The 15,571-nt window shown below is 40.8% G+C and overlaps 1 protein-coding gene across 6 annotated transcripts in view; it reads right to left on the reverse strand.

Annotated features, from left to right (window-relative positions):
* Lmpt (four and a half LIM domains protein limpet) overlaps positions 1-15,571 on the reverse strand; it is a 718,337-nt gene that overhangs the window by 138,908 nt on the left and 563,858 nt on the right. The gene's annotated exons all lie outside the window — the stretch shown is intronic.

Here is a 15,571-nt window from a genome sequence, read left to right on the forward strand (position 1 = left end):
TTCACGACCTGTATAATGTTATTCTAATGGAACAGACTGACGAGTCCTTACTATTGCCACCAGGTGTATAAAGTGTACAGTGGGATGCATAAATATTAAGAGGCAAATTGTCCATTACCATTTTTAATCATTTCTCACTTTATATTCTATGCTGGTGCAGAGGTTACGCGTACCAAAAGATTGTTTGGCGTTTTGCTTCAATTCTTGAAGACAATATGCCTGGTATAATTTATATACCCGACTGTACTAAATTTTCGATTGATTGGTACATGCGCTTCATTATGATTGCAATCAGTGTCTGTCTGGCATGTGAATGTTAACCCTAAAATTCATGATTTTTAAAAAATGAAATTTTAAAAAAAATATTGTGTTCCCTAGACATTACACTAAAAAAAAAATCCTGAAAAATATAGTGAAAAATATTAATTTTATGAACAATTTTCATTAATGTGGCAAATGGCAACATCATGCATTGACCATGACCTTGATTAACGCAGTAATAATTAAGAATTTAAAATTAATGAGATCCTAAGTTCAATTCATGGCATGTAGTGATACAAACGGCAAACTCATGTTTCAGAGAGTATAATGAGGTCATACAGCTTCCATCTAGCGATAGATGACATAACTACGATGCAATAAATAAAGTGTAGGGTGAAACAACAGAAGATCACGAGTGTCAATGTCCACGGTATCTTAGTCAAGCTTTCTTAAATGTGCTCGTACTCATCAGCTCTAAATAAGGCAGAGACAATTCTCATTAAAGAGAGAAGTCCTCATACCGTTCTCTCGTAAACATCCACTACACGCCTGTGGAAATTAAGAACGAAATCACGAAGCAAAAATATTCAGAGGTAGAATAGAATGGAGAAAATAATGTATGCCGGCAAAAGACAAAGAGAATAAGCATTTGTAATCGTATTTTTGTTGCTTAGTGTTACTTTTCTGCCACTTTTGACTAATCGCGACAATGAGGGTGAGTGAAAAGATGAATCCGATGAAGGGGCACCGTCAAAGAACACCCATGGGACTCAAACCCGGTAAATTCAGTGGCGAGAATGCAAGTCGACCAGTTAAGGCGACAACCTAGCTGACAGAAACTACACGTAAGAAGAGAGTGTGTCGTAGGATCGATCCCCATCATCGGAAATTTGTTCGAATTATTACTTTAAGTCTGCTTTATGCACAGATAGGCTCATCTGGACTGGAGCTACAGCCCAAAGTGGGATTAGAAGTACTGTATTGTGTGCCTCCACCGAGTATCGAGCCCGAAACCATTTGATTACAAACCGACGACGAACAAAGAAAAATTTCACCTTAAGACGTGAAAAGAGGTGCTTTGTCGAAACGTAGTGTTCCAATAGTAGCATATACTAGAAGATTTAGACAGTGGATAATGTTCAATTAACATTACATGCTTATCATGAATTGTAACGAACCTGAGAGTTTAAGGTTTTATATTTGTAAGAAGTTAAGATTTTTAATTGTTTGTTATTTCAAATAATGTGCAAGTTGTCACAGACAACTATATAGTTAGATTGATACAGTTGTGGTTGGAACTTGTATATATGTTTATAAATACGTCATAATCTGTTCGTGTTGACGTCACTTTCTCATCTCAGCAGAGGAAGTGAACCCACCTGAATGTTTCTCACCTGACGACAGACTGAGTTTGGAAAACAGGTGAAGGTGAAGGATCAATAAGAACTTGGAAACGGAAAGAATTCAAGTATAGATTTTGGGTTTTGGAGTTTTCTTCTTGCCGATAAGTTGAAAGTAAGCAATTAAATATGTAATTTGACTTTCGCTATATGTGAGTGAATTGCCCAACGTTAGTATTGAATGTTCTAGTGTTTAATTGGTAAGTGATTATGAAATATAAGTGATTATAAAACTGCGTTTAACTTTGAAAACAATGTTGTGTTTCTTTTCTACCCAGCAAGCCCTGATGATTTGCAAAGATTCTCATGTTCCCGACTAAAGGAGTAGCGGACTAACTTTGTGACGACTGGTGTACAACCGGGGGACGTTGCAGAATCTAACGAAGGGGAAGAAATACATGGTGGTTCTTTTGCGTTAATCACGGTAATGAGGACGAAGACTGAATACAGAAAATTCGAACCTAGGACCATTAGATTCGCAGTGCGTTGCGATAACCACTCCGCCACGTAGGCCCTGTCGCTGAGCGGGAGAAAATAACCTCAAGATCATAATTTTATTCGCGCTCACGAAACATTTTTCGTATCGCGAGTTACAACTGTGAAATGAGGGAAAGGGGGGGGGGGACATATTCCAAGAACCGAAGGGATCTGTGGTTCCGCGAACAAAAAGATCTGTTCCGATCGCTCGGTCGTGTGCGGCGACGAAAATAAATTATTGCAGTCGACCGCTGAGCGAAAAGTGTATTCCGCTCACTCGAACGCCTCGTCTCCCACCAGACCCATTGAGGATTTCCGAGAAAACCTAGTTTCCATATTGAAATCAATGGAAACGGCATGTCTGGGTTTCCATGGAGCACTTTTAGAAAGAGACGCGGAAGGATATTGGAGGGAGAGAGAGAGAGAGAGACAAAGAGAGTAGAAAGAGAGACAAAGAGAGAGAGAGAGAGAGAGAGAGAGAGAGAGAAAGAGAGACAAGAGAAAGAGAGAGTAGAAAGAGAAAGAGTAGAAAGAGAGAGTAGAAAGAGAGAGAGTAGAAAGAGAGAGAAAGAGAGAGAGTAGAGAGAGACAGAAAGAGAGATAAAGAGAGACAGAGAAAGAAAGAGAGATTAGAAAGAGAGAGACAGAGAAAGAGAAAGAGAGTAGAAAGAGAGAGAGAGAAAGATGGAGTAAGAGAGAGAGAGAAAGATAGAAAAAGAGGAAGAGAGAAAGAGAGAGAAAAAGAGGATGAGAGAAAGTTGAGATGCAGGAACAGAATATGGAAATTGCACAGAAGCAGATATACGTAATAAAATTAAACTTCAGTGCGCAACGTCCTTCCGAGATCCAGCGCCTGCCAAGAGGCTTTTTTTATTGTGTGGGTCAGATCATCGACTCCCATCGCCGCCGTTTTCTGGCTTTCGAGACCGGAGCCCGCTACCTCTTCTTTTCAAGTACCTCCTCAATTGTGCTCACGATTCTGGGTAAACATCGATGTTTTGGAGGCTCCCTCCGAGAATCGAATCCAGGACCGCTAGCGCCAAAGGCAAGAGCGCCAACCATTTGGCTACGTATAGCCCGAAAAAGTTAACAGATGAAGGAAGAAACAGTGAAATGTATAAGTGGAGAACGAAAGTATGATGGTACAAAAAGAGAATAAGGGACGAGAAAGAATAAAGAAAACTAGACACGTCAAAGGGGGAACAAAGAAAAGTGAAAATAGAGCAAAATTATTGAAACGGGAGACAGAATGTGGGAAGTGATAATGTGAGGAAAGAGAAAATAAGGAAACCGAAAGAGGACGAGGAAAGAGAAAGAGGACAAGGAAAGAGTAAAATAAGGAAAGAGAAACAGGACAAGGAAAGAGAAAAATAAGGAAAGAGAAAGAGGACAAGGAAAGAGAAGAATAAGGAAACCGAAAAAGGACGAGGAAAGAAAAATAAGAAAAGAGAAAGAGGACGAGGAAAGAAAAAAATAAGGAAAGAGAGAAGGTTTGATTGATTGATTGATTTGCATTTTTTACTTCAATTTTTTGCCACTTTTGACTAATCGCGACGATAAGGATGAGTGATGAAGGGACACTCACAAACACCTATGCCCAGCCTGGATTCGAACCCGGGACCACTGGCGTTGTAGAGCGACAAGATAAGGATATAGGCGAAGAAAAATATAAAGAGAAAATTCAAGATACACAGAAATAGCAAGCATGAGAAAGAATAAGTTAGAGAAGGGGAAAAGAAAATATGAGAAAAACAAAGATGCGAAGAATAAGAAATCTAGAGATGGTAAAGAAAAAGTGGTAAAATACTTAGAAGAGTCTGTACAATCACAGAGCCTCACCAAGTGTCCAACCCAAAACCTTTCAAACAGTTAGTCTAATACCCAGGAGGTTGCATTTTCGAACTTTCAAATTACCGAGCCAGAAGATGAAGTGTTGCAATGTTGACATATTATATAACCTTGAAATATGTACTTTAACATCATAATATTTACCCGAAAATAGAAACTCAATTAAAAACAATTTAGATGACTTCGCTTTACACAGTTGTTTTTCTGGGACGTCTCGCTGGTCGATACCGAAACCTTCAACGTTCGAGTCTTGGCTCTGGCATGGGTGTGCCTTCATCTAATCATTACTCATCCTCATTGTGAGGATCAGCAGAAAAACAACGCAATATACGAAATGCAATCGTTATTTGTTACAACAATGATAAAATGGGGGAAAATATTATTGATAAACATTTCTGCAATTTTGTTACTAAGAAAATGGTTTAAACAAGTCGATTATCACCACTAAACTTAAGTTCTTCTAAGTGTGTTTGGTGAATTTGCAACATGTAAGATAAACAATAGTAATATTCCAATAATAATAGTTGGAAACACCGAGGCTCTGCTCACGCTTCCTGTTGAATTGTATTGGGAAATATCAATTATTTTTTCAGGTTCAGTGAATACCTTAAAAGTGCCAAATGAACGTACATGTAAGTGTAACATAGACATTTTCTACACACGAATAACTTCGCCCTTTTTCATTCGTATTAACAATTCTGCACGGAAAATGAATGAAGATTCTGACAAAATTCTTTAAAAGTCGCTACACCACTTCCTACCGCAACAACAACTAATTCCCATGGCGGAGTACTCAGCGTGCCTTGCTACTAATCCAGGGGTCACATATTCAAATCGTGGGTAAGAATTCATCATCTTAGTGTCGATTAACCTGAAGGAAAAGCAATGTGAAATAGCCTGCGATAAAAATGCTAATTTCCCTATGGTAAATACTGTAGATGTAGCATTTCCAGCATCAAGAGATGGCAACACTAGAGGAGCAGTGGCTGGAACATTAGCGCCAAGGGAGCATCAGCGATCTTAATGACGTCACCCATACTAGAGCCGTTACTCCATTTGGCCTGAATTATCAATACCACCCAGTCATTCCAAAAAGAAAGGACAAAAAAAAATGTTTCTTTTTTATCAGCCGCTTGGAAACTTCCTGGTGGAGAAGGGAACGTGCGATGATGGAGGATCGCTCTGTCACGCGCATTGGAGGGTTATTTCGGGCATCTGGCCCTTCCTGGAGATCTTGGCATCCGTCGTGGGGCCGGGAGAGACGCCTTCTCCAGTATCCCGTTTCACGTAATCTTTCCATCTCCCGTCTTGATTCACCGGCTAAAAGGAGAGCGCGTCAAATGGAACAAAACGGCAGCTACGACTATTTGCAGAGCCCGATACACTTGATACGGTTTGGAGACTTTCCCTTTGTCTTGGAGAGAACATCTGCATCTTCTCACGGTGAAAGGATGGGCACTGGAAAACCTCGGTGGTAAAGGTCTTCGCTTGGTGAAATCTCTGCCAAGTCGGGTCCCAATTTCAGTCTGTTTTCAAACGACGGACTGTTAGGATGAATTCCGGACCGCATCGACAGAAGCTCCGGACCGCCTCGGAAGAAACCGCTTCAACAAGAACCCCCGGACCGCATGGACAGAGACCTCCGGCGGCATCGACAGCAACCTTCAGAACAGCCTCGACAGCAACCTCGCGACAGCACCGACAGCAACCTCGCAACAGCCTCGACAGCAACCTCGCAACAGCAACAGCCTCGACAGCAACCTCGCAACAGCAACAGCCTCAACAGGAACCTTACAAAAGCAACTCCGAAAACGCCATCGGCAGCAACTCCGAAAACGCCATCGGCAGCAACTCCGAAAACGCCATCCGCAGCAACTCCGAAAACGCCATCGGCAGCAACTCCGAAAACGCCATCGGCAGCAACTCCGAAAACGCCATCGGCAGCAACTCCGAAAACGCCATCGGCAGCAACTCCGAAAACGCCATCGGCAGCAACTCCGAAAACGCCATCGGCAGCAACTCCGAAAACGCCATCGGCAGCAACTCCGAAACGTCATCGGCAGCAACTCCGAAACGTCATCGACAGCAACTCCGAAACGTCATCGACAGGAATTACAGCTTTCTTGAATGGGAACTTCCATGACTGCATAAACATGAAAACATACAACCTAACCAATCAAACAGTGCGCTGCCTTTATGTCATACTGCCTGCATGCAGGAGGGCCCATCAGAACACTGATCTGGAAGGTAATCCCTTAGACTGGGCCTTTGCCCCATTTTCCTGACACGAAAACGTAAGATCTTTTAAAAACTTTAAGTCAGCGAACTGAAAGACCACATGTCTTTCGAGACAATGGAAAAACATCCGATAACTTACGGCTTTGATACGTACTGGCAGAGGCCGTCCAGCGATGTGGGTATAAACGCAAGGGCTACGCTAGTCTGCAAGGATGTAGTTTCCAGGATGCACTGCGTGGAACAGAGGTTGGCAGACCAAAAATTAGAACATAACGAGATCTTCAGACAAGTTTCAAGTTTGGTTTTTGTTATTTAGCGCAGTTTTTTTTGCCATTTTTGGCTAATCGCGACGATGAGGATGAATGATAATTTGATTAAGCTGATTAAAGGACACTCGCAAAGAAAACCATGCCCAGGCAGGTATTCGAACCAGGGACCCTTGGCGTCGTAGCGCGCGGTGCTAACCATTTCGCAACGGAGGTCGGCTAGAACAAGTCTCGAAGGGTCTGTTGGCGTGTTGGAACCACGGAGGCAATCATTTCTCATGGTCCTCATATTCCCATATATTCCTTCCCTTTTCTGAACCCAAAACAACAAAGCAATTCCATTCAGTTGATGGAAGAGGAATTCAGAGGAGACCCGACATATAAAAAAACAGTGTTGCCAGATGGTGTAAGAATTTTTATTACCAGGGCTGGTGAGGGTCCCAGGTGCGCCAACCCGAGACTCAAAACGACTCTAAAATTAATGCGCCAAATACCAGAATCGCAGGATGGGTTGGTCTTGGCTTTATATCCAAGTCTCGGTGTTCTAGAATGATAAATGCCACGCAGCCGGGCTGTCTGTTATGAAAGCAATTGGGGCGTACACACACCGGAGGCTTTATTCGTCTTGCACATCTGGGGTGTAGAGAATCGAGCTGTTATGCCAGCAACGTTCTCTGTGTACACTTTCAACGGTTGAAGAAGTTAGCTAGATAGGCCGTGCATTGGAAAAGAAGAGTTACGTTCAACCCTTTAGGATTGTTCTTCCTTTGAAGACTCGTCAACCACGCTCAATACATATTGCAGAGTTTGGTTTGTGAAAGTTGTATACTAAGATATACTGAAACGCGTCCATTTTGCACAAATACCTACTACTTCAAAGCAACACCATGTCTCGTTATAAAAATTTCCGTTTATAGTGTCTATGGGGTCGTTTATCCACCGTACCCCCTCGAGAATTACGTTGAAGTTTATATTAATCGACAGATTTTGAGGTTTTGCGTCATACAAAATTAGTTCCAGCGCGCGGAAAAAACAAATAACGGAGATATTCGATCACAAAGTATTTTGCTTGAGCAAAAACCTGCCATTTCAGAGTGCCTTCGCCGCTTTTTATTATTAAAACCCTTTGTAAGCACACTCAAATAGCGAAAGAACACGTCGATATTAACTATTGGTACCAATCCTAACCTAACTACGTAAAATTATAGTTGCTATTGTGGAATGTCGTTTTGGGTGCTAGAGTCGTAAGGTAACAGACGTACTTTATATCACAATAACACATTTCCGCGAGCTAAAATTAACTGAAAACGTTCATAAACAACAAAATATTGATATACCATGCAATATATTTCACTTTCTGTAAAGGGTACCGTATCTATCACAGAGTGTCTACCAAAAAAATCCAAAATTCTGGACTTTCTCATGAGTTTTACTTGACCTTTATTTATTCGACCCCTACTTAAGTAAAATTGGAAATTAGCAATTAAGATAGATTGATTGAGTTTGTGTTTTAAGTCCACTTTATGCACAGTAAGGCTAATTGGGACTACAGTTTCAAGTGGAATCCAAACCACTATGTGACTCTACCAGGTATCGAACTCGGGACACCTTGATTATAAGGCAACGACGCTACCACTGCGCCATCGGGGAGGCACTTAGCAATTAAGGAAATAAATATTTCTTTCATGAAAAACCCTTACCAAAAGGCCAGTTAACATAAAAACTCAAGTTGTATTTAACAAAAATGAATTAGACCTCCTATATCTATTAATGCATCCTGGACTGCATTTGGCAGACTAGCGAAGCTCTGGCGTGTGGACACTCGTCCCCATATATTTGTGATTGTCCCTTCATCCATCTTATCTTACAACCATTAATCCTTATCTTCATTATTAGCCAAAGGGGCAGAAAACTGAAGTAAAATAAACTAAATCAATCAATCAGTCATTGTGATAGCAAACATTCTTGACCACTATAATTTCTTGACTTCTTGACCTACACGTTGATTTTTATACTACCACAACTCCGAAACGCCTCGACAGCAACTCCGAAACCTCATCGACAGCAACTCCGAAACCTCATCGACAGCAACTCCGAAACCTCATCGACAGCAACTCCGAAACCTCATCGACAGCAACTCCGAAACCTCATCGACAGCAACTCCGAAACCTCATCGACAGCAACTCCGAAACGCCTCGACAGGAATTACAGCTTTCTTGAATGCTGTATTTTACTGTATACGAAACGTCACGAACTCAGCCGGAAAATAGGATACTCGTCCTGCATATTGAAACACATTGATTGATTGACCGAGTTTGGGTGCTTATGGCCACTTTGCACCACTAAACCCCTTACCTTAAAGTTAAAAAGCTTAAAAGTCTGAGAAAAATAAAGCAGGCGCATTCGAATTCAATTAAATGCAACAAAATCTCCATAAGAATTCTGTCCAATGCTCTGCATTTATGGCAGTTCTCTTGCTCATAAAATTGTCGTCTTCTTCCGCCACTTTCCTTCTAAACTGCACACTGCATTTTAAACGTTTTACTGCAGTACTGTAGCCACAAGTTATGCCGCAAAATTCCTGAGATATTAGTGTCTTACTCTCAACAAAGGCAGTCTATACTCTATCCCGGGAATCTAAGGAGCATGCGAACACTAACAGCTCTTTTTTTCTTTTCCTTCCTCGATAAAAATAAAGGCTAAACTGTGAAAAACGTGCCTCAGGACATTAATAAATATGTATAATTCAATGGGATTTCGATTAATAAAAGTTGCAATTTTTCACGTAGAATTCCGGGAGCCAATAAGAAATTTCCGGTAAGTAGCCACTCTGGATTAATATGTACTTCCTTGCAACTTCTGGGATTCAGGTACTTCATCCAGTTGCATAGCATAAGCCAGATGTCAAAGGAACCGCTCAAAGTGGAGGACCCTGCCAAAGACAAATTTCATTCAGTTCGGCCGCCGACAAATTCGGCGGGAGTAAACAAGGACCGCTTGGGAGGCGAACCAAAGCGGAAAGTGGACACGGACAACGCCGGAGTAAACAACGGTCGCTTCAGTCCTTCGGTGCCAGAATGAAGTGGATGCCTAGGGACATTATTGTTCACGAGCGATTGGCAGCCAAGCATCCCGGCGGTCACGGCTCATCATTCAGGGCCACGAGAATGGCGGAGGAATTTCGCGGGAGCGGCGAGCTGTCTGCGTCGGCACGTTGACAAAGGATGACGGCGACGGGGACGGGGGGGGGGGAGGAATTCCGCGTCGCGACAATGACAGAGCGTCCTTTGGAAACACATTCTAGACACCCAAGAACCATCAACAATTGTATCTTTGTTCGAACACCAGACATGCCATCAAATTTAGACTGGATATCCGAAGCAGAGTAATGCATAAGACCACTCGTTCGTTTGTCTCCCACGATCGAACGTTTCCAACGGAATATCATTTTACTGTGGCAATAATGATACACATGAAAAATATCCGTACTGGCAGTTTCAGCCCATAATCATCAGTTACATTTTCATATATCACTGTATTGATAAGATAGACTAAACTCGTACATTTTAAAATGGATACAATGACTATGTTTGCTTAATATTGAATATCACTCCGTCTTTCACTTCACGACACCATATCTTATGGCCCACTACTGGGCTTCGAGCGTATACCGCTCGTTTTGCCTGCTCGAGCGAAGAAGCTCTTCTGCACACAGAAAACTAAATGCATCATATCGATTGATGCACTAAAGTGTGTTTTATGGCTTCTTCCAAGAATCAGATTCACATTTGATTCATTTGGGTGCATTTTTGTATGTCGTGAAATAAACACCAAAGTGCATCATTTGATTCAAGTGAGGATTTATATCAGTCGAGATGCACTTCAATGCATCAGTTGATGTTCCTTGATACACCTTCTAGCATATTTTTGGATGATGCATTCTGGTGCATCAAAATGCATCAACTGATGCATTGAAGTGCATCTCGACTGTAATAAGGCCTTACTTGAATCAAATTATGCACTTTGGTGTTTCTTTCGCGACATACAAAAATGCACCTAAATGCATCAAATGTGAATCTGATTCTTTGTAGAAGCCATAAAACATACTTTAGTGCATCAATCGATGCATTCTAGTGCATCAATCGATATGATGCATTTAGTTCTCCGAGTGTAGCGTCGTCCTTGTGAACTTATTTGGCGTTCATTCTCTCCCTGCAGCACTAATTCGAATAGCCGAATGCCACGGACACTCTGATATCCGCATATCCGAATGTGTGCATTTTCCGGACAGTTTTATCGTTTATCAGTACAGTAAAATCTCGTTAATCCGGACCCCGGTAAGCCGGACTTCGCTTAATCCGGACAGGCAAAAGACAAAAAAAAAAGTAGAATGCAAGGTTTTAAATGTGACTAGAAGTCAACAAGAAAACTTCCCAAAGAAAAGGCAGTCAACCACTGATGAAATTCTATTTCCCGCAGACTTTGTACTGTCCTGTATAGTGTATGCCCTTTCAATACACCATAATAAACGTGTTTTGTTGATATAAACGGAGTTTTAATGCACTTTCTACTGTTCTTTTAGGTTATTTCAGTTAATCCGGACTTTCGTAAAACCGATCAACTTATCCCCCTATTAATCCGGATTAACGAGGTTTTACTGTATTACGGGTTAACCATATATTATTTTATTCGTCATGTTCGTAATGAATTTCTACAGGAAGTAACTTCAGAGATTGTACAGAGTGTATGTCAAGTATCAGAATGCCATTGAATTCATTTGCATGGTTCTGGGTTCGACTTCCAGTCGGGGCATTTGTGTTTTTCTGGGTGTCCCTTCATCGATTTCATATCATCACTCATCCTCATTTTCGAGATTAGCCAAAAGTAGCAGAAATGCAAAGTAAAATAAACCAAATCAATCAATCAATTCATTTTAATGTTTTCAGTGAAACAAAAATCGAAGTTTCTTGATGGAAAAAGGGTTTTACTTATGCATAAAATATATGTTTACGCCATGTAGTTGGCTAATAAATTACACGTAATAGTATCGAGTAATTTACCTCCCAACCCTGATCATACTGTCTAGAAGTCACATTGAAAGTTGATGGGCTAAATCTGCCACAAGCATCAAAATTGTGGATTTTACATGTACAGTGGAATCCATGAGTATTACCGTGCAAATTGTCCATGACTATTTTCATTAATTTTTCTCTTACATCTCTTACATGTTTTTAAGCAATGGATTTTATGTATGCTGGTGCAGAAGTTGTCAACAGCTTGTTTTGAGTTTTCTTTTAATTCTTGAAGCTCTTATTGGGTCAATAAAGTGTACGAACATGGTGGTGGATAAATTGCACATTAATACTCATGGATACCACTGTACACACGTGGGATATTTGTTTGCATATTTTAAAAATATTAAAAGTAATTATGGATGCGTCAGCACTGAATCTATTTGCGCCCTTAATACGGAGGAATAAGTCGTAACAAATGCATGTTAACTTTAAGAATGATTAAAAAAACTAATTATTACAGATTAGATCTTTATCAAGAACAAATAGAAACACAGTTACAAGTAAAATCACTACGCCACTGACGAAACTGACATCTCTTATGAAAAAACTAACAATTTTACACCATTGATAAACGCTGGCCCTCACAAGAAAATACTGGCTTTGGGTCCTGTCGCCAGAGACACTGTGGCCTACAATAATGCAGTTTCTGAGGTTGACGGACGGTTACTACAGATGAGGTAGACGCGTCTCGTCCAATAAACGGCACCTCTTCCGTTAACAACCCCTGGCAGGAAAGCATGCAAACGTAAAGAGTGTCTGTTGTATAATATCAGATCGGAATCCTTCAGGAATTCTCGCCTCGCGTTCCGGATTCGGGTCGGGCTAAAATTAGCCGTAAATCGTCTTAGCGAGAGGAAGGATGCTGAGGGAGATGGGAGATGTTTCCACGCCCTGCAACCACGGACAAAGCTTGGAACAAGCGGTTCACCGAAACGGTGCTATTTATACACCGCTCCACGAAGAGTTTTCTTCTTGCTACCGACAGGTGACGCGCTGTATCCAGTTATAAGAGATTCCACAATGCTATTGGTAAGCCACTGAATTTACAAAGAAAACCACCGCATAATATGAGAATGATTCGCACCTATCTTATCCGCTGAAAGAGTAACGTAAGTGAACATGTATGGTGACGCATAAGGGAAAGCAGTACAAGCTTCTCACTACACGTACCCAGGAAGGATATTAAAAGTTGCTTGAGACTTGCTACGAAAGCGAAGTCCGAAAATCGATTCTGGTAGCTATTCTCACGGTTTTCAAGGCAAACTTTAAAAAAAATTGAAGGCAAAACACTTAAGGGTACAAGCAAGAGTTTCCTCTATTTCAACCTTACATTACCCCTACCCCAAATATATATATATATATATATATATATATATATATATATATATACATACAAAGGGTTTTTTGTGGATCCAACGGGTCCAAAAGTTCTAATTCAATTCAACTGAAAGATAAACTTCGTGGTTCGTTGTTAAGTAACCAGAGTTCCAAACCCGAGGTTGGTGATTTCAGGTGGGAATATTCAGCAAACCCGAGGTTGGTGATTTCAGGTGGGAATATTCAGCAAATGTCCCTGCAGAAGAAGTTCTGGGGCTCACCCAGACTCTCATGAATGGGTACCTTGAGAATAAGGTAGACGTAGCGTAGTGCTGACCACATCACCTCCAGTATGACCGAGATCGAGAACGTATGAAGCTCTATCCTTCACACATGTATTCCTGAATGGCATGGTACAATGTACAGTCACCAGCAATAAAACTCCTAAAATACTCGCTTGCCTGCAAGGCGTTGTGTGTGTTGCCTAAATCTACGGGGCTGGTAGAAATTGACATTGAAAATTATCTATTAAAATCCAATTATCGCCGTAAAGTTATGCAACACACACAACGTCTTGCAGGCAAGCGAGTATTTTAGGATCCATATGTTCCATTTATATTGAAGGTGGCAGTCAAAAACTTTACCTTTACAGCATTGCTTGTGTTACTGAAACACACAATATATGGCCTGGCATTTCTAAAATGTTATGTCGTTCAATAAACACAATTAGAATCATCATATGGTTTGGAGTCCTAGATTTAATATGAAACCTATTGCATACTAATACTCAACAGTGCAACATAAACCCACATACTTCACCCCGCTATTTCCACTAGAGTAGGTGGCCTTTTCTATAATTAATTAATCCATTGAACAACGTTGCTTCAAAGTACGACCTTGTCAGATCAGTAGCAAATTATTTCAAAATTTCCTAGTTCGAGTTCTGATAGAATTTTTTTCTCTGAATATTTCTATACAGTTCAAGATTGTGTTGCATAAAACAAGATTTCTTTGTGGGAGGATGCTTGGATAAACAGAGAGCAAAATTTTTGATGAAGCACATCATTGATGAAGCACATCAAGCAGGTCTCGTATATTACTTTCCAGAACTGTCACAGATTGTAGCAGACGAGAAAAGTTTTAATATTTACAGTTCTGGAAAGTAATACTAGACTTGCTGTTTCTATCGTAAAGAAATATAAATTATGCGAAAATAATGGTCTATCTCCGATATTGTACTCGTACATAAACGTTCACAGTTTTAGAAATGATACATCTCTCTCTATATATATATATAGAAATGGATGTATGTGTATATATATATATATATATGTGTGTGTGTTTGTTCCGGCATAACTCTCGAACGCCTGGAGCAATTTCAACCAAACTTGGTACACGTATCACTTGCAATCTTGAAAGAAATATTGTGGGGGTAAGACACCCCTGGCATCCCTAGGGGTGGGGTGGGGTGGGGTGGGAAGGGGGTGACATGAAAAAATGACATATTAAATTCCGCATAAAACAGACATCCGTGACTCTATGCAATCCCGCACAACGATAGTGTATCTCGGGTTGTCTAACATTCAGGCTGATATGAGTTTGTGTTGCGAAAACGACCGATATTAGTGTGGAATCCATAGTTTTCGGCACCGCTAAGATGAATAGTGACACTCCCAATGCCGTTCAACTCGAAGACACCCCTGGCACCCTTAGGGGTGGGGGTGGGACGGGGGTGACATGTAAAACGACCGATATTAGTGTGGAATCCATGGTTTTCGGGGCCGATAGGATGAATAGTGACACTCCCAATGCTGTTCAACTCCGAGTAGCCACCCTGTAACAGTTTAAGTTGGCAACACTGTACTTGTCGCATTGATGTCTGGGAGATTATGATACAATCCTTTCAAGATGGCGACTACGCAAGAGAAAGTAATGTAAACAAATTAGGGTTGAGCCGATAGCATTTTATAAACCGATGCTTGAATATTGTAACAATTAAAAGTTAATAACAATATTCATTAATATTAACGGTTGAGTAGTCCACTCTAATTATAAGCATCAATTTACCAGTTTTGATGTTCAAAATATTCAAAAATTAAAAAAAATATTTGCTATGTAATCACAAAATACAGTTTCTTCACATAATACAGGGTAATTATAAATGCTTCATCGGGTTTGAAAGGGCTATTAAAAATATATATAACACATACAATAAAGAATGATACACGAAAATAAACAGAAACTGTCCAAGTTTCAGACATACTTTCACAATTGTTCAATGTGGCTTCCTTTCGTCACACGGCATACATATGCGATAGTCTAGTTCGACCCACACGTGCTCTAACATATCCCTACTAATGGTTGTACATGCCGCTGTATTGCGATCCTGCGACTCAACCAAAGTTGTTGGTTGTGGTGGAACATACACTGTTTCTTTCACATGCCCCCAAAGGAAAACAAATCGCAAACCGTTAGGTCGGGAGATATAGGAGGCCATGGGAAAAGCGCTAAGTCATCTTCAGCACATCGCCCAATCCAGGCGTTTACACGGGAAACCAGTTTCCTTAAACTGTCGATGGCATCGCCGAATGCTTTGATGACCTGGAGGTGCAGTTGCAAACTGTCTCCGGAATGCACGCTGTACGGTAACAACGGAAAAACACTTCTCATATTCCAAAACAAAGAATGC

This window comes from Lepisma saccharinum, chromosome 16, assembly GCF_977018435.1.
Source record: "Lepisma saccharinum chromosome 16, izLepSacc3.1, whole genome shotgun sequence".
Classification (NCBI taxonomy): Eukaryota; Metazoa; Arthropoda; class Insecta; order Zygentoma; family Lepismatidae; genus Lepisma; species Lepisma saccharinum.